The sequence below is a fragment of the Amblyomma maculatum genome, chromosome 2 (assembly GCF_055883805.1).
Source record: "Amblyomma maculatum isolate TAMU_Amacu chromosome 2, ASM5588380v1, whole genome shotgun sequence".
Classification (NCBI taxonomy): domain Eukaryota; kingdom Metazoa; phylum Arthropoda; class Arachnida; order Ixodida; family Ixodidae; genus Amblyomma; species Amblyomma maculatum.
The window spans coordinates 143,535,993-143,556,814 of NC_139345.1; the positions used below are offsets into that span (position 1 = coordinate 143,535,993).

Below are 20,822 nucleotides of genomic sequence, written 5' to 3' on the forward strand. Positions count from 1 at the left end.
CTAAGACGGGCATTGTTATTGACGTCTGCAACGGAGGATATAGGGAGCGAGCATGTGGCACCCTGAAACCTTTCGTTCAACCTCAAAAAGCATCAGAAGTACACTTGCTATCAGATGCTACGCGCGCAGACGTACGCAACAAGCGCCCGAAAAAGCTTCTCGAAACGCCTTCGGCCTGGCAGACAAATTCGCCGGTCAACCGCGCCGAGAGAAAAGGCGCGGAGGGGACTGACTCCCCTCCCGCGCGACCCCCTGCCCCTTTTGCGGTTGCACTTTGCGCCGCGGAGGAAGGCAGGCCTCCCCACCCTCTGCTGAACAACGTGAGCAGTTTGTCAAGGGAGGAAAAAGCGCGCTTGTCTCAGCTCTTGAACGAGTACGATACAGTATTCACTGAGCGGCCTGGCTGTACTACACTAGTAAGGCACAAAATTGAGACAGGCGACGCCGTTCCTTGGAAGTGCAATCCCCGGCCAGTCAGCTTGGCTAAGAGGAAAGCGCTTGATGACGCTCTGGATGAACTTGTCGATACAGGCGTCGTGGAACGTTCAAACAGCCCCTGGGGTTTTCCAGTGGTGCTGGTGCCCAAAAAGGACGGAACTACCCGCCTTTGTGTGGACTATCGCCGCCTGAACGAGGTGACGCGGAAGGATGCCTATCCACTTCCGAGTATTCCCTCGATCGTGTCCAATGTTGGCGGAGCGAAGTACTTTACTACGCTCGATGCCAGTAGAGGATACTTTCAGGTGGAGATGGATCCCGGTGACAGAGAGAAGACTGCATTCACCTGTCACCGGGGTCTTTTCCAGTTTACCCGAATGCCATTTGGCCTGGTTGGAGCTCCGGCGACGTACCAGCGTCTTATGGACCGTGTCCTAGGTGATGCAAGGTGGCACTACGCTCTTGCCTACCTAGATGACATTGTGGTGTATTCGGCAACCTTTGATGAGCACTTACGCCATCTCAGGGACGTACTGGAAAGACTGAGGTCTGCGGGAATCACTTTGAACCCAAATAAGACTCAGATAGCGGCGACCCGAATAACCTTGTTAGGGTTCACGCTAGACAATGGACGCCTTCTGCCGTGCGAGGAAAAACTTCAGGCGATTCGGAAGTTCCCCTCGCCGACAGATGTAGGCGGACTGAGACGCTTTCTGGGGATGGTGAACTTTTATCGCCAGTTTATCCCAGATTGCGCCGCTCTGCAAGCCCCCTTGACGACTTTGTTAAGGAAAGGTGTTAAGTGGCATTGGGATCCCGAGCAAGAGGCTGCACTGCGAGACCTCACTAATGCGCTCGCGGAAACCACAGAGCTGAGGCTGCCTGACCTGAACAGGGAATTTGTGATCCACACGGATGCATGTGACTTGGGCTTAGGAGCAGTTCTGCTTCAGGAGCACGAAGGTAGCCTGCGGCCGGTGGCGTTCGCCAGCCGCTCATTAACTCCCGCAGAGAAGAATTATTCCGTGACAGAGAAGGAATGTCTCGCGATTATCTTCGCTCTGCGGAAGTTCGACTACTACGTCGATGGAGTCGCTTTCGTGATTGAGACAGATCACATGGCACTCACATGGCTGAGACGCCTAGGCGAGCCGTGCGGACGCCTAGCGCGATGGGCGCTACTTCTCCAGCGTTACGACTTTACCGTTCGCTACAGGAGAGGTAAAAACAACGTGGTAGCCGACGCGCTTTCGCACGCACCCGTTGGCGGCGGGGGCAGTACCCCTGCTACCCCCTCCGCGACGCCCCTCAGTCGGAGCAGCGCGACTGCAGCTACGCTCGGTCATAGCTCCGAGGGAAGCGCGGCCGACCCGCCTTCCCTGGGCGAAAGCGTTAACCACTTGGACTGCATCAGTTCAGTGGGGAGCGCGTTCAGCAGAAGGGAGCTATTAGAGGCTCAGCGAGAGGATCCATTTTGTCAGAAAGTGTTTGACGGGCTCAGGGAGCCGGGCGGCGCGGCCGCGGCGCACATGGAGGCAGCTGGTATTGTTGCCCGTGCGGGGCGCTCGAACACAGCTGGTAATGCTGTGAGCGCGATGGATTCCTATCTGCTTGACTCTGACGGCGTCCTGCTGAGATACTTTCCCTCCGAGAAGGATACCCACGAGTCATTCAAGGTGGTGATCCCACGCACGCTGAGAAAGGCGTTGTTACGCTACTTTCATGACACGTGCATCGCTGGGCATGCGAGCGGCCCTAAGACTTTTCTTAAGTTGTGTCGCTTCGCTACCTGGCCTGGCATGAAGCGGGAGGTGATTCGCTACACCCGCTCGTGCGACGTGTGCCAAAGGGTTAAGCCACGTGGTGGACGCACACCTGGGCTTATGCAGCCGATCAATAGCCAGGCTCCCTGGCAGATTGCGGCTTGTGACGTCATGGGACCCTATCCCAGGACCCCGAGCGGGAACCACTTTCTGCTCGTTGTCACAGACCATTTCAGCAAAGGGGTGGAGCTTTTCCCACTGAGAAAGCTGACGGCACGCGTAATCATGGGGAAGCTGGTTGAGGTGTTTACACGGTTTGGCTACCCCGAGCAGTTGATAACGGACAATGCGTCGTACTTCACTGCTAAGCTGTTCGTGGACTCCTGTGTTGCCCTCGGCATTAAGCACAAGAGAACAACCACGTACCACGCCCAGGCGAATCCCACGGAACGCGTGAACCGCAACATCAAGCACATGCTAGTTGCATTTGCGGAGACGCACAGTGACTGGGATACCCGTCTCCCCGAGATTGGGTTTGCTCTCAGATCAACCGTGAATCGCTCAACTGGGTACACACCTGCCGCCCTCAACCTCGGCAGGGAGCTGTCGAACCCCGTAGACCGTACTCTACAGGTTCGTAGCAACAACCCGAACGCTCGATCGGTACGCGCCGACTACGCGACCGGGCTGCGCGCGAAGATGACGGAGGCTTTGGACAAAGCACGACGGAATCTGAGCACTGCTCGTGCAGAGCAGAAAGCGCAGTATGACCGCTCTCACCGAGAAATTCACTACAAACCGGGTGATCTCGTGTTGAGGCGCAGTCATGTCCTGAGCGACGCCAGTAAGAAGTTCTCCGCTTCTCTGGCGCCGAAATGGTCAGGACCGTACCGAGTTTGGCAGAAGGTCTCTTCGCTCGTGTACAGGCTGGCGGACTTGAAGTTAAGACCGACCGGCGGACCGGTGCATGTCTGTGATCTCAAACCCTACGTTGACAGAGGGAATGAGTGGCCCGAGGAGGACGCACTCCCTCGCCAGCAGGCAGCTGTACCGGGAGGCCGATGTCGTCGTTTGAACATCGCGCCTCGTTACAACTTGCGCCCACGGCAGACGTAACTGACCAACGCGCAGGGAGTAATTTCTCGTGCTGAACACGGGCGCGACGCCCTGTCGATATTCAGTACATTTTGCTTCCAGAGCAAGCACGCGCTTTCTCTTTGGAAAAGACTGAGAGGGGCTAGATTAAAAAAAAAAAAAAAAAAAAAAAAAAAGAAAGGGAGAGGAATACCGTAAACGAAAAAAAAAAATGTAACTAGGAAAAAGACAGTCTTGCAGCCAGCCAGGAGGGGAGCCGGCGGAGGCCACGACGACCGTTGCAGCAGGGAAGGGCAAGCCGTCCAAGGAGTGGCCGCGTTCCTGCACCTAGGGCCTGCTGTCGCCGTCAACCAGGCCAAGACAAACGGTTTCCGGTCGGCTACGGAGCGAGCCAGCCGGAGTTCGTGGAACGGGCCCCTGCGTCTAGCACGACAAAAGCTGCAGCAAAGGGACCGCCTCGGCGCCGTTCGGTGCTCGCAGCCGTGGCTTCACCAGCGGGAGCAGTTTGGCACCCCGCTGCCCTCGCCACCGGCGGCGTCAACGACGGAGGGAAAAGAGGCCGGCCGGGAGCGAGCGGACGACCCGCTGAGGGGGGCCTGCAGCACGCTACGCAACGCGAAGACGCAGTTCCTAACCGTTCCCCGGCGGGCTGCCCTGGCTGACCAAGGATGAATGGAGAGGCCCGCCGGCGGCCATCGATATTTCCGTGCTTGGCTGACTGACGGCGAAGAAGCGGGACCTGTGGTTACCGCGGTCATCGACACTTCCACCCTTGCTCCATGGTCGCCTCCTGTGGTCATCGGCCATGCCTCCCCCTCCGACACCCATGGCTGTGAGCTGTCTGCAACTCTTTATATATTGGCGCTTTTCTTTAAACGGGTTTAAAAGTTACACGGCGTCTAGCCGGCCCCACTCAGTATATCTCTGGGTGAACGCGGTTACTTTTAGCCGTACGGCGGTTTTAAGGAGGGGGGGATGTGGGGATTCATAATCCCCTGCCCCCATTATAAAGGGCTGCGCGTAGTTACCATGCGTGATTACGTGCGCTCTTGGGGAGGACCGCGAGGAGAGGGCACACTGGCCACCCTCCCATCCTCCCAGGCTCCCGCGGCGACACCGCACGGGTTTCCTTCTTTCCTACCGGATACCCAGGAAACCTCCTCTCCCCGAGCCGAGGTGAGATGCGCGTCTGTCGCAACTCCCTCGGCGTCTTTTGACGGTTGGGCGTGCACACGCACGGTTCAGCATTGCCGTCGGGAGACCGCCGCCTTCACCCTCTGCTCCCGGTCCAGCGCGCACTGACTGCCGCGGGCCGTGAGCACGAAGCCGCACGCAGGTGAGCAGTACCTCTCCCTCCTCGTGCGTGCTTCTCCCTTAGGTGGTTCTATTTCACCCCCGTACGCGGCTTTCGCTCGCTACACGGCGGTTGTTCTGTGTTTTCCTTTGCCGTGTACTCGAGCACAATAAACTGTTCGAGTACGAACTCGGTGTCTGTCCCCTCTGGCTCGAACCCGCCGCAGTAGCGACTTCTCGCACCGCGGGTTGGGGGTCACAGCTCTGTCTGCTAGGGCTGCACGTCGGGGCTAGAAGGCGACTGTAGCGTCTAGTCCCCTCGTGGCGCATTCTTGCGGGAGTAACACCCCCATAGTATGTATGTATGTATGTATGTATGTATGTATGTATGTATGTATGTATGTATGTATGTATGTATGTATGTATGTATGTATGTATGTATGTATGTATGTATGTATGTATGTATGTATGTATGTATGTATGTATGTATGTATGTATGTATGTATGTATGTATGTATGTATGTATGTATGTATGTATGTATGTATGTATGTATGGGAGAGAGAGAGGCAGAGAGCGCATGAGGCAGACAGCGCATCTGCCTCGCATTCGGGAGGTACCAGGTACGATCCCTGGTGCCGCCGGGCACCCACTGCTTTGCAATAGTTACAAGATTTCCCCCTGCCAGGTGCTCGGCTTTTCTGGGGTGAAATACTTGTCAAAAGGGTCACGGATCAAAAACGGTGGGCTGATGGACCAACGATTCCTTCCGCAATCGAACAACCATAAGTCCGCTTCGTGCGGCCGAAGGCCATTATGTGGCCTCAGAATACAAGCATATCGAGACATGATCTTGACCTGGTTAGGTTAGGTGTACGTGTCCATATTACATGACATCCACTCAAAAATATAGGGCTCCTTCCTTTCCTCAAAACCTTATTTAATTAAAAATTATAAAAAACGCATCCTAAAAAGTGGGTGTTAAAGAGGCTATCGCTGCAACTCTCGCAGCTTTCGCTCTATTACCAAGTTCAAGACATGCTTAACCATCAAGCCATGCTTAATTTGCTGCTGACCAGGTTTCTCGGGCTAACAGCAGCTCTCGCATACATAGTAGCGATTGCTGCGACAAAAACGTAAAAGGTCATTCAAGTTCACTTTTAAAATAAGACATTATAGCGCTAAAGGTCTCTTGAGGGCGCCCTGGCGGATTCTTGCCCAAATATCGACACCCCTGTTGCCATCACATACATAGGTTGCTTTTTAATCCTGGCGAACGAATATGTAGGATAGTGATGCGGCAGCGCATAACAATTTCGCAGGATACGGTCTGGTTAAATAAAGATAGAAGTCCGTCAGTGTCGTACCTCCATGGCATAAACAGGAGAGTTTGTCCGCAGTATAGAATATCTGACTCGCGACTAGGGGGTCAATGATTCGCGATTCTTTCATTTGAACTCTATTTCTTTTTATTATCTTATGCGGCTTCGCTGCGCGTGACTTCATGATTGCGCACGATCTCTCTTGATTAACCGGAATTTTCTAGTCAAGTCGACGCCCCACCTAACGAGGTTTACGCCTGTCTCGTTAAAACTTCCGCTATGTTCCGCTAAGCGAAGTGCGCTTTTTAACCGAAGTGGAAGCGGACTTCTATACTGGCGAGCAGAAAGCACCTGCAGCCTCAGCATAATTTAGAACTCATACGCTATTCTCTGGTACGACCACCAACAACAAAAAAAAAAAAAAAATAAGAAGGATAAAACACAGCTAGAGTGGCTAGGCACTTACCGTTCGCCGTTATTTTATACTAATTCCGTTCAAACGCAGTATAGTCGTTATGTCTTCCTTTTATTATTATTATACACGAAGGAGGTAAGCAAACTGAAAAAAAAAAAAAAAAGACAGGACGAAGAACCATTCGCGAATATTTCACGTCCCTTTGGAGAAAGTGGGGAGGCAGCGCTTAACCGGCAGCGGGCAATGCAGGAATGCAGTCCGCCGTACGGCCACTCTCATATCTCTCTCCGCGTGACAGCTTTACGCCGGCACGACCTTTTCAACCAAGACTCGTGCAGGAGTGGAAAACCACTCAAGGTTATTCCCATGGCTGCCCTCACATTTCAAGCTAATGTGATCCCGCACTGCCCAGTCATGAATCCGGGGCACCCAGGGGGCTTCAGATGGAGATGGCAGGGCCCTAACCGAGGATGAGAAAACAAGAAACTGCAGCGTGAGACATACGTCCCGAAACTCGAGAAGCCGGCCTGGTTATTTTATCCCTCCGCGATGCAGGCTTAAGGGAGAGGAGCACTCAGTCTCTTCGCGCCGGCAGTCTCGAGCACGAGTCTCAAGTCTGCCCGCACGCTTCCAAAGTCTTGCCAGAACAGCACAACGTTTCGGCGTACTCAGAAAAGAGTTTCTTTCCCAGAAAAAGAAAAAGAAAAGAAGGGGAGGGGGTCATTTTTTCGACCAGGAGTACAGCGTTGGGACGGAAAGGCGTAGTGCAGAGTGGGAAAGCCTAGTTCAGCCTATCAGAGGTCTGCTGCGAGTCTGCACGGCCGCGCATGTGAGGCAAAAAAGCCCGGTACATACACGAGCGTGGGAAACTTCGCGGGCGGAGGATAGCAATTCAATTACGGTGCGCCGAGGCGAGCCGCTCTGGCTGGACTACGGTCGGCGTAGTAGCTTGCCCAGCACACAACAAGGACAGCTGATTCGCTTAGCGTAAGGTTTCGTGCCTCAAGATGCAAGGTAACGTCTAGATGCGCATGTCAGCGGTGGGAAGGAGGAAGGGGGGCATGTGACCAGTGGTCTTACCTGAAAGATTTCCTGCTACATCGGTATTTCCACATGAATGCTTAATATTTTGGCCACCCACCCTTATAAGGTCCTACTACTAACGCATAGATATTTGAAATTCATGATGCTTCGGAGAAACATCATTATCTAATATCCGGCTTAGCTCTGTCAATTTTGTTTTTGTAGTAGAATGAGCTTTTGTGCAGGGGGTGGTGGCCCGTCGAAGTCCAATTCCTTGCAAAGTTACGAATCGTGCCTCCACCCTTAATATCGGCTACCGTAAGACATCGCTAGCAAAAAAAAGAAAAACATATTCAGCTAATGGCCGCCATTAGTACCCCCAGCAGAAGAAAATGAATGCGCATGCTTCGGGGCCAGCGATCGTGATTGCCATGGAAACCAGCTGCCACTGTCGCACTCAATGTGCATGTCATTTACACTAAATGTCATTACTGGTAGGAACTTAAAAACAAAGTTTAATGCCTTACAGTTCACTGGTCAGTTCCTGTGAAAAAAATAACAATTCGAAAAAAGCACGTAAGAAGTTGCGCGTGTGACAGGATAATATGCTAGAAAATGTATCACGCGAGACAACAACGCTGCAAAATTCACCAAAATATTTACAGAACTTAGCTCTAAGCTGAGCGTTTGCTGGACCTGACCGACCAGTGCTCACTTTACTATCATTGTAAAAGTGGCATTCGCGGCCTCAACACAATTGCCGCCTGAAGAAAAATTTTTTTTCTGCAGATTGGAATGCTCATCCGTGTTCAGTTCAGTTCAGTTCAGTTTTTATTCCATAAAGGCCCCCCATTTCAGGGGGTAGGAATAAGGGCTGGGAATGCATTTGAAACACTAATAAACGGCGATTATTACATCCTATCTATTCTTTGGCATCGTTTGTCCCATTTCGTGCAAGTACAATTGCTTTTATGCTTTCAAGGGGTCCACACATAAAAACTATGTTAAAAAAATTGCTTATGTTGATTAATATCCCAGAGTGACTCGGGCTATGAAAGACGCCACAGAGGGGGGCTCCGAATATTTTCTACCCCCTGGGGTTCTTTAGCGTGCACTGACATCACACAGTACAAAGGCATCTTGTGTTACGGTCCATCAAAATGGGACCGCCGTCGCCGGGGAGGATCCCTGATCTCAGTAGTCGGCCACCTTAAAGCACTCAGTCACCACGGTGGGTCTGTGGAAAAATTATGAATAAGCTTCATTACAACCAAAGAACAGACTCCTTCTGATTGACCATCCATCCTTAATTTGTTGTTTTCTTTTCCATATATACGTTACTAAATATTGTTTCAATATCTGCACAACTTTAACCTATTATCCTTTCCGCTCTAAATTGAGCGGATACTTGAGCTATCACGGACGCCGTAGTGGCACGCTTAGGAATAATGTACAAACACCCTGGTGTTATCTAACATGTACTGAAAAATCGTAAAACATATGAGCGTTTTCGAAGGTTTATTTTTTCTTTTCAGTTCGTCTTTATGGAAAAGTAGCCACCATGGCGGGAATCGATACTACGACATCAATATCAGCAATCGAACACTATCGCTGTTCAATCACCGCGAGAAGCGAAAGGAACAAGAATGACTATAACAGACGAGCTGTGACAAACCCCGAGTTCCGCCACCGAGTGGCTATGATGTACACTACTTTTCTATAACGAAATCTCTACTATATTGAGTCCCCAAATTAAAGTGAACGAGTATCGCAGTTAATAAATTAATTTACTTTGTACAGTGCTGTGACATCAATATGAGGCTTGAAGAAGCGGGTAGACCTGGAATATGTGCGCGGAGCAGACGCATGAAATTGGCGCTAATTTTTATACTCATGCTATAGACATTACAACTCCGTATTCCGCTTTTTCCACCGTAACGTGAAACGTCGTTCTAAACCTGATCACTCATTCCGATGGTAAACACCCTCATGTGGCTGCAATGAGAAGTTAACCTTCTCTACAATTAAGACATCAGCTGTGCGAATTTTCAATGCTTACTGCCGCAATAGAAACGCTGTGTTCTACATAAGTGCACCCCGACCCTTGCCTGTTGACTAGAGCGAAACACCGTGCGGTGGCCGTTTAAATATTCAACTCCGAAGGCTCACCCAAGGGTTCCCTAAAACGCCATACTCCAGGGACTGGTTGTGATTTTGCACTTCGTTCCCTTCTTTCCTCTCGCCTTTTAACCTTTTCTTTAGAGCTAACCTGAACACAGGCCCTGTAGCGTTTAACGTTTATATTTTTCCTCTCTACTGTCAACTAACATCTCAGCCTCGATACGATCGAGAGACCGCGAGCAGTTCACAAAGAGCAAGGGGAAGCGTCGAAAAAAATCTACGACATTTTTTCCTTCCCGTTGTTCCAGCAGTGGGCGATAACTGGCTTCAACTGTTCACGCCGAGAACAGCGAAGAGTGCTCGCCCGTAGGGAACAAACTAACGGGCGCCTTGGTCCAGTGTGCTTCCACTTCTCCGGCCGCGCTCGAGGACCGGAAATATTGCTTCGCTGTCGCCTATTACAGTCGGCACAGAGGGCGAAGAAAAGGGGAGCAATGCGCAAATGAAAAGGGAAATAAAATGTAGAAAGTAACGCACAGAGAAGAAAGAGAACGCGCGTAGGTGAAGGTGAAGAGCGCTGCAAGGAATGGGCTGCCGTCGATAGAGGAGGAGTACGCCGAAGAGCGCTGGCCACTTCGGGCGCATCAGGCGTGTACGGTAGGCTTCCGCACCGGGGCCAGAGCGCCCATAGGCCATTAAGAGGAGGCCAGAGAAGAATGAGAACGACGTGAGAGGGAACCGCAGTCGCCCAGATGCCAAAAGCGCCTTTCCCACTCTCTTTTTGCTTTCCTCCGTCCCCCCTCAGCGATCGCCCATAACCGTAAAGTACAGGGCATATAGGTGCAGAGTATCCCCACCAGCGGACGACCCGTTGGTGCTCACATCCCCGCGCACAGGAGAAGTTCTGCTGTTGGGGTGAAAGTGTTTCTTCGACGACCGCCAGCGGGCCGCTGGTCATTGAACAGGTGCGCCCGCTGCCGGCCCGACAGTCGGTCTTGGTTCTATTGCGCCAGCCTTGTGTTGCTAGTGGGCAACACAAGGCTGGCGGAGACCATATGAGACGTAGCTGTTAAGAACGGCTCTCAGGAATCGAAACACACGTTGCGCCTAAGTCTATGTCATCCGCGCTTTTACTGCTGATTTTATGCTGTAAAGGGAAAGAGCGAAGGTCGGCTACAGACGTCGTATTAGACCCAAGAAACATTTCTTTTTTTTTTTATAATGGAGGCGAAGGAGAACTCAATATTTTGTGTTTACTAATACAATTGTTGCCGATTTCATAGCTAATATTGCATATATAAGATCTATGATTTATGAACCCGCTTTTGACATTGTTTTCTCTGTATTTCTTTTTGTCCACTCCCCTCTTGAAAATTATATATTATATATTTTATATATATATATATATATATATATATATATATATATATATATATATATATATATATATATATATATATATATATATAAGAGTGGAGATCATTGACATTGAATACGGATTGTCGGGTAGTACTGAAACGCAGAAAGGCACGATGACTTCTTCGGGAATGACTTTCCAGTCCACAAATGCTGGAGCAAAATGGATCCTGAAAAGGTTGCAGCGCAGGCACCAAGCCGAGTTATCTCATCGCGCAGCGCATCTGTTTCAGATATATGCATGCGATGCCGACTGTAAGCTGCCTAACTGAGCGAACTGCAAAATATTTTGCGCAACAGAGAAAGGTTGACGATGACCGACGAAATACGACGCTTTAAAAAATGGAATTTTTCTTCAGAGACGAAACGTTGATGGAGTACGAGTAAGCATGAGGAACGAAACGGACCGTACGGATTTGGATTGATTCCAGTGGATTTGTTAGAAAGATCTGGGGTGGGTTTCGGGTAGAATTGGCGTGCTCAAGTTTCGAAGTTTGAGGTGTTGGAGTGCATGGATAGAAAGTAATGTTTCATAAAGCGTAGAGACGTACTGACAGATTATATAATAATAGGCATGCGTGTACAACAAGAGAGACCACTTCAGAAGCTTACTTAAGATGCTTATACTATTGGACGCGTTCTATGGGAGCGTTAGCAACTTCGCATAGAAAAATAAGGGGGTTACGTTGGCGAGTAAAGGAGACTAGTTTACAGTTTTGCGTGCTTAATATCGTTAACCAGCGGTCGCATCGTTCTCGCACTTGACTGAGTCGAAAGTGTAATCTCGATTAGGTCGTCATAAACATTTACAGGGGTTTTCTATAGAGTACATAAATAAGCTCTCTTCACCGTTTCCAAAGGCCTGCGAGTACTGTACTTCTATAGCAATGGTCTGCTGCCCACACCCGAACACTTTATTATATCAATATAAGGCAGAGCAGCTTAACACTGAGAAAGACAACCTCTTCTTTAATGCACCATAGAGGGTCACTCTATGGAACGACAAATGGTAGGGGTAACATTAAGAGATAAGAAGCGTGCAGAGTAGGTCAGAGAAATAACTCAAGTTACCGACATTCTAGTGGAAATTAGGAAGAAGAAATGAACATGGGCAGGACATGTAGTGCGAAGAGAGGATAACCGATGGTCGCTGAGGGTAACAAACTGAATTCCAAGGGAAGGAAAGCGTAGCAGGGGGCGGCAGAAAGTTAGGTGTGCGGATGAGGTTAAGAAGTTCGCAGGGGTCAAGTGGATGCAGCCAGCACAGAACCGGGTTAAGGGGAGAAATATGGGAGAGGCCTTCACCCTGCAGTGGGTATAGTCAGGCTGATGATGATGATGATGATGATGATGATGATGATGGTGGTGGTGGTGGTGGTGGTGGTGGTGGTGGTGGTGGTGGTGGTGGTGGTGGTGGTGGTGGTGGTGGTGGTGGTGGTGGTGGTGGTGGTGGTGGTGGTGGTGGTGGTGGTGGTGGTGGTGGTGGTGAGAAGGCCACTCGCATCAAGTTGAAAACCATTTCGATTTCTCACTTCCTTTTTATTCAGTCTTGTTCAAGAAAGGTGTACTATCCCACGGTTGAACTACCGCAAAGTTCACCTACGATCATACACGGCTGCATGCGCAAACGTCTGAAACAGCCGACTAGAGAAGCGCTATGCCAGCCAGCTCTGCGGAGAAAACAAACATAGGTAAAAAGGTATCAAAAGCATACCACCCACGCACGTAACGATCGCTTCGAATACAAAAATTCTCCAGACGTGACTACTGTTTGCTTCTGACCGGGTAAGCAAGGAAAAAAAAATACTTTGCAAAATCCACAGTTCGACTTTCTATACTTAGCCGGGTCGTGGTGCTTCCCTGTTTCCATGTCATTGCTATTGAAAGCATAAACATTGGTCGTCGTGTCCGTGTTTAATCTTCTCAGCTAGCAAAATAACGTAAATATATCCCGATGTAAGAGAATCGATCGCTTTTGACGACCACTCTCCATTGGTCACAGCCCCCACTTTTGCGCATCAATCTATGGCAAACCTGGCATGCATTTCAGTCTATATTAGAAATGCCGCTATTCCTAAGGGCAATTCTAGTATAAACTGAGTGAATGGCATTCACACTTCCGATTCCTATCGACACGAACCGCTCCCGCATTGTATATTTACATGACTGCTGAGTACTTAGCGCACAAATCCGGTAGATGACGTTACGGGCAGTTGCGAGAACGAGGTCAAACAGTAATAAAATAGGGCTGATAGTGAAGAAAACGCTGCTCTTGATTGAATAATTTTCCAGAACCCTATAAAATTATTCACAATTTGCAGCAAGATACATTCATAGATGGCGCGTGCCGATGACTGGCAACAGCGTACTTTTCGTTTCATAAGCATTCACGTCGGCGAAGCTCCCACTTACGCGACTGTCTTTATGGCATTCGTAGCTATATAATTTCGTAGCAATAGTTGTGAGGCTTCTCCTGATTTTGGTTGTCGCACAGCTAATAACAAGTGGAAACTGGCGAAACGCCCCGGCCCGCCGCACAAGACTGGCGCAAGTGATCTTACAACTGGCCGCCGGAGAGTCTGCTGTAGAACGTAATATTGCACACGCTCTTTTGTGAGGTTTTCCGGCCAGGTAGTCCCTGCAGGCTGGTTGGGAGTCCGTCACTACGTGTGATGACTTCTTTTGGTTGTCTTGTGTTTTTATGGTGATGGCTATTGCCAGTGATTCCGCTTCCGCAGGATCCTTGGCATAGATCGAAGTCTGAATAATTGGCCTCTTCTTGTGGTCAACTGCAGCTATTGTGAACTTGCCAGGTTCGCCGTAAGCCCCTATGTCCACGTAGACAACTTCCGCGTCTTTAGACAATTGTTTTTCCAATGATTTGACTCTGGCTTTCCTTCGACCCTTTTGTAACTCATGGTGCATGTGCTTGGGTATCGGGTTCACATAGATGTTGTTTCTTGTGGATGTCGGAATTTGTGATTTGATCTCAGAAGTTCTTAGTGCCTGCCATAGCCTTAGTTTTGACAGGATTTCCCTACCCGCCTGCGTTGTTGTTAGGCGTCGTTTCTGACTCTCTAGAACTGCCTCCTTGAGCTCCTCGCACACAATTACATGGACACCTGGACACGAAGGCCTAGAAGGAAATGAGGTAGCGAATGACCTAGCCCGAGCTCTCACAAACCGGGCGGATCCCCATCCCTACCTCAACGCTCTCCTAGGACCCTACGGCGACAGGCTGGAACACCTACGGTTAGAAAGAAGAATTTTGTCACCACCACACAAACAACTTCCTTCCTCGGACGCTATAGACTGGAGAAAAATACAAACACATTCCCTAATCTTCAAATTTTAAATAAGATAAGCCCAACAAAATACACGAGTTACTGTCCTTGGTACGGTGCAAGCCCCACACTCTATCACATCTCTTGGGAATGCCAGAACAAACCTCACCCAACGTTAATAGTGCCATGCCCGACACACGAGCAGTGGGAGGCGGCCCTGACCAGCGACAACCTGGACCAGCAAGCCTGGATTATCCAGCTAGTCCGCAAGTCAGCTGCTGCCAGCGGAGCCCTGGGCTAGGGGCACCGACCACCCAGCTCCTGCGAATTTTTACTGATTATATGATCATTAAAAATTTTCTCTCTCTCTCTCTCTCTGCTGTAGAGCTGTGCACGGGCTCGGGCCACTCGGAAGCCCTTTCGCTCGGGCTCGGGCCGGGCCCGGACCAAGGTATAGTTGTCTAGGAAAGGCCAGGCCGGGCCGAACACCCCGATCACGAGCACATGCACTTGCGAAAGCGCGAACACGCCGTAGTGTGATAAACGTCTAGAATGCACAGCATTTTCGCGCGTCCTTCACACGCGAGAGCTTCCGAGTTCATTCCCGGTGTTGGCCCGCCTTTCCTCCCCGCCTCCTCGCCGCAAAGAGATTTTCGGTAGCCATCAGTGATCCATCAGAGGGGCCGCTTGTGGGCTATTTAGTTTCGAGTTTCGCATCTCCGTTTGGGTAACGCCGGCGCTGATGTTTAGGTACCCGTTTCAAAATTAGCGCAACGCTGTCGCCTATCACACGTCTCTATTGTGACTAACTCCTGCTTCGATATGGTCTCGTTTGAAGCGGGACATAGTTCAAAGCATCAGCGGTGAAATAGTTTCCTCTTGTTTCTCTTTTTGCGAAAATTTTACTTGAAAGGCACACGGTGAGCCAGGCGAGTTCACCAAGCACTTGGCCACAAAATCCATCCCTTGTTTAGGTTTAAAGCTTACCCACTTTCGGAGAAGCAAACAAGCTGCTTACAGAAAACTTGCTTTCCTATCAAAGAACTAGTTAGCTTTCCCAGCCACAAGTTGTAGCACTGAAAGAAACTTCAGTGCTACCGGGTTCATTATCCAGGAGTGCCCCAAATGCCTAAATTCAATGCACAACTTGTTGTTTTCCCGCAATAAGTTAATTCTACGTACATCTATATATTAAAGAATTCGGCATTTCAAACGTGAGAACTCAACATTGTAAAATCTTGGATGAATTTATAATCCTGAAATTATTTTCTCCTTTTCCATCGCTTCAACTGCAATTATAGCGTGACGAGCCCGGGCCGTGTCTAGGCCTTAAATTTCGCACCGGGCCGGGCCGCGCTCGGGCCTGTAACGTTGGACACGGGCCGGGCTCGGGCTCAAAATTTTGGCCCGTACACGCCTCTATTTTACGGGGCCGTCCTGACTGCAGAAAAAAAAAATAGTTTGGGTTAGTGTAGTTTATACTTTTATTTTCTTTATTTGTTTTTAATTTCTGCAGTCGTATGTTTATTTCATGTGGGGCAGCTCTCAAGGGCGTTGAGATTTTAATGGTAATTCGCGAACCGCTTCCACTCAGTCGAGTTCGACAGTAATTGAAAACCACTGCGTGTAGCAGCCGATCCCCATCGTTGTGCCCGGCCAAAGCCGCCCAGAAATTAAGCCGGACGCCAAACTTCTCCGGTGAACGCCTCCTTCACCAAATCCGGATACTGCTGTACGACACCGGTGTACTGGAGGCGAGCCGTGCCGAGCAGAGGGAAGCGACGTTGCTGAGCATCCAGACAGTTCGGCGCCGTGGCCCTGGCGGTGGACCCCTTCTCACCCTGCGGCATATTTGAAGCAAGAGTGCAGGAAGCTCTCCCATTGGTCCTGCGAAAGTGCTGCCGTGGGATTGGACCATTTAGGCGTCAACGGATTCTCAGTTTACGGAGACTCAAGTGCTTCGTATATAAGAGAAATGCGCAACAACTTAGACAGGACACAGGAAGAAACACATACAACAGTTCAGGAGCGCATATGTGTTTCTTCCTGTGTCCTGTCTAAGTTGTTGCGCATTTCTCTTATATACTATGCAGAACCAACTAGCCCGACAACACGCTCTTCTGATCTGTAGGTCAAGTGCTTATGCTCGAGACTCCGAGAGCGAGTCCGTTACTAGAGTCCATTAGGAACAGTCCGCCCCCTGAGAGAGCGGACGCGGCGGAATCTCCCCGGCCGTCGGTGCGCGAGAACTGTCGCGTATGGCTATGTTAGCTTTCGGCCCCAGAACCGAACTCGTTGTTTAAATACCTGTAAATAGTGTATAAAGCTTTTTCTTCATCTCATCAGCGCCGACTCGGATCCATCGCTACCGCCCAGGGAGCTGACAGCCCTCGTTCACGAAACGGGTGACGAGCGCTACGCGACCAACGCCTTGGCAAAACCCTGTTGACGGTGGGATACTGTGTGATAACCCCACCGGCACAACACCATTCAGCTCGCTGTCTATTGATCCCGTCAGCATTCAAAACTGCCCAAGACAGCCTCTATGTCGTGCATTTGAGTACCCTTATTCACGCCCATTGGCGGAGATACAGCGTACGGTGATTCTCCGAAGTGTCTCGCACAGAAGCAGCGGCAATCATCGACGGTGCAGTATACGATAGGCTGTGAGTATGATGTTCCATTTATGGTGAAACCCGTTTTTCTCCTTCACATTTATATACCTTCATCAATTTCCTCCTGAGCAGGAATGCAGTACAGTTTGTTTTCCCGGTTAGCCGGAAACCTTCCCGCCTTCCGTTCTCTTCCTCCTCCTCCTCCTCCTAGAAGCAAGCCGTGTAGCAGGGGTGTTAGTTACTCTCCCCGGCAGGCGAAGCCGAGGACGAAAGAAAGCGAAATAAAGGAGCAGGTAGGAGACAATGCAAAAGAAAATAAACTCGGCGATGCCAAAAGATTCCACCCTTATCTTTGGCGTCGGCTCAGCTGTCGAGTCACGTGATTGCCGTCGTTTCCGCTCGGGCTGGCGGGCGCGGTATTTGTCAAAACACGACAGACACATCGGAAGGCGTCGTGCGTGCCCCGCATATTGGAGCCCCGAGTGCGGAAGGCAGACAACGGCCCAGCAAGACTGGTGCCGACATCTCGGCAACGATGTCAACGCGACCAACGCCCGAATCCTCATGGCCGTCGATGCTCGGCATAATCGAGCCAACAGACCTCGAGATATACCTCGTGTGCAAAATGCCGTTTCGCTGCTTTCGACTATTGTTTTAGTTTGTTGTTGCTGCCTTTGGCTCTTGTACAGAGTCTCATCCTTCTGAAGGTATAGTAATCACTTTGTTTCGCTCTGCATATTTATTTATTTTTTTCGGAAAACAAAAAGCACCGGCATTTAAAACAAACGGGAGGAGATCGACAGTGGAGACACCTTTGCGGCGAGTCCATAACAACAATATCAACATCAAAATTTGGACTCCTGCCCATGCCTTTAGTGCAGAAAGCCGTATATTAGTTGTTGTTGTTGTTTTTTTTCACATTAGAAAAATGGAGTGGTGAGTTTAACAAGAAATAAAAAAAAAAAAACGTGGGCAACTCATGTGCTATGTACTTTTGGTTCGGTTACATTTCTTGCTCTGCTTTTTCTCTTTCATACCAGTCACCATGCGTGCTGGTGTCGGCCATTCACTAATTTGGGCTGCGACATCACTGTATCGTTGCAATACCTGCACGTGCTGCCGCATGCGCATGACGGGAACGCGAGCGTAGACAGCTCCTAAGGATAAGCTTAAGATGTTTTCGTTAATTTGCCGGTGTAAGGGGATTCCTGCAGATGTTAGCTAAAGCCGGCTACAGCCTCGTTTGAACGAGAACTGCGCCCCAGACATTCAGGGTGACTTTTAATTTTACATTTACGCAAGTTGATTCCCAAACCTTAGAGAAAAGAGATGTCGTAATCCGTGCAGATGTATTCCCCAAAAAGGCGGGCACTATGTTCGTAATAGATCAAAATGGTCAGAAGGTGACTCAAGTGAAATGAAATAAGTAATTTTTTTAAGAGGAAATGGCATTTTGCGAAATTGTAGACAGTCAACACTGAAAGGAAGCCAAAGTTTTAAATTTTATTTACCGGCCATGCTGTTCGAAGTATCGAATACTAAACAAATACGAATCTGAGAAAAAAAAAAAAAAACGGCGTTGCTGCGCGTCTCATTGTCGCAATTTCATCTACAATGCCAAATACGGCAATAGTATCTGTACTGTATGCATAAAAAGCAGAGAAGACGCCACTTTTAAAATTTACAATACGGGAAATAGAACTAAAATAAGGTTGAAATGGATATCTCTGATAAGCAATATTTCGAATCGCATTGCTGATTTCGAAAACTTAAAAACCAGCCTCCCCTACAAGTTGACTGCCTTTTATATGTAAGAATAATATTACCATCTATAGAATTCGAAATGAAGAATCTGATTTGTTAGCTATTTATCTGATTATGAAGCTCAGTCACGTGAATGCTGCCCTCCTTACTGTACAACCCGCCTACAAAGACTGAACAGACCTTTCAGTGAATAAAATACAAATCACCCCGCCGGGGCGGCGCAGTGGTTACGGCGCTCGACTACTGTTCCCAAGAACACGGGATCGAATCCCGGCCTCGGCGGCAGTTTTTCTGTAGAGGCGAAAAGCAAGGCGCCCGTGTGCTATGCAATGTCAGTGCACGTTAAAAAACCCCAGGTGGTCGAAATTTCCGGAGTCCTCCACTACGGCGTCTCTCATAGTCTGAGTTGCTTTGGGACGTTAAACCCCACAAACCAATAAAATACAAATCCAGCAGGACGTTAAAATAAAACCGGGACTTTTTTTCTCGTCAGCGTTAAAAGATATCCTGTCCCTTTATGTGTGTCATTTAAGCAAGAGACAAGTGTCAGCTCTGCCCGTGTGGCGGCCCAATGTCTGTACGACAGCGACAATGTCATCTACATCTACCATCTACAAAAATGCACTGCCCATAGACGACCTTGGCAGACAAAGTGGTCTACCGCCAGGAAGTGCTGAAGACCGTTTGGCAACGGCTCTATCTGTGACTGCGTACTCTGTGCGTGAAGAACAATGTGCCGGGCGAGTGAATTACTACCCAGCCAAATCTAACTAACCGGAATAAAACCAGACTGAACAATTTTTTTGTTAGGCAATTCGATTTCAACCACACCTTTTATTTTGACATAATTATGGCAGGCTGCAGCGGTATGCTAACCTGTATGTGTGAGATGTAAAATGCTTAAAATTCAGGCAATGCGAAATAGAATCAGCAAGACAGGAGTCACAGACGGAAGCCATTAACACTGTAGTATCGTACCTTTAGAGGCGGAGTTTAAATGTCCCCCGTAAGTTTTGTGCAGCGCTTTTTGTTGTTGTTTTTTTGCATAATGACGTGCCATGCCGAGCACACGCTGCAACAAACCCTACCGTGAACAGTGGTAACAAGCATACTCTTTTCTTTCTATACTTATCTCGGCGACATTTACAGTAGGTAACTCCACATGCTTCTAGAAACACCTTTACCTTATATTCCTCAAAATTCACGGACAACATCAAAATATTTACATCTAGGAATTCGATAGTGCCAAGTTAGAACACGGCCCATGATCATGTCAGGCACAGAAAAACAGACGAAGAAGGCAGGGGACATTTTGACACTGAGCAACAAGATATGACACGTGGTGCTTGTTTTGAGACCCAACTTAAGGAACAGCCCTTTCCTCATAACGAGCATACTAAGGTTAGGGCAGGCTAGGTGCGCTGTCAAACAATCTAATCCAGCTATGGAGATCCTTGCGACAGCAAGTTCGCTTTGTTACCCGCTGGCTTTAAGCTCCTTACAAACCGAGACCACATTTTGATCCTCTCCCACCACCACGATGCTCTGAATACAAAAGGTCACATTCGACCATTACAGTGGGTGGCAGGAATATATATGTTTCACCCACTGTATACAGTCGTTTCGTCAGACCTGATCTCCTCGAATTCGTTCAGAATCATAGGTGTCATTGTAATGCTTTCTGTTCGAGTAGGCATGAATCCTTTCCTACGAAAAAAAAAAATATTTGCGACTATCACGGTAGACACCGCCCTTGTATACTTTAACAACAATATATGTTAAAACCTAAACACCGTTACAAGTCAAGTAATAAATCCGCCATACCTGCAAAACAAAGAAAAAGTACCATGCAGCAAGAAACACTTTTTTAACTACCACATCAAATTTCATGACAGACTCTTGATCGATGTTGGGTAGACGATACGCCTTGTTCATAACCTAAGAACAGCGCAGCAACACAGCGCAGAGGCGCAACAGAGACTCACTTTAACTGTCTCTCGTAAGTTATGAATTCATACCAATTTGCTCCAATTTTTGTACGCGTTGCTCCAGGAGCGTTTAGACTTACATAACTGGTTGAATTGAAAACCTCCGTTAGATGGTCTGACTCAAAAACGAAGAAAAATAACTTTATAAGCATATTAGTCACTGCGTTTACAGGAAATCGATATAAGTGGAGTCGAATCCACTTTAAGAGGGAAAAGTGCAAAAGCCTTGAAGAACGGAGGAGAAGACCAGTCATCTCTTTCTCTCTCGCGCGCGCGCTCGCGCACGC

The 20,822-nt window shown here is 49.0% G+C and overlaps 1 protein-coding gene across 5 annotated transcripts in view; it reads right to left on the reverse strand.

Annotated features, from left to right (window-relative positions):
• CASK (peripheral plasma membrane protein CASK) overlaps nt 1-20,822 on the reverse strand; it is a 756,819-nt gene that overhangs the window by 489,084 nt on the left and 246,913 nt on the right. The window lies entirely within an intron of this gene.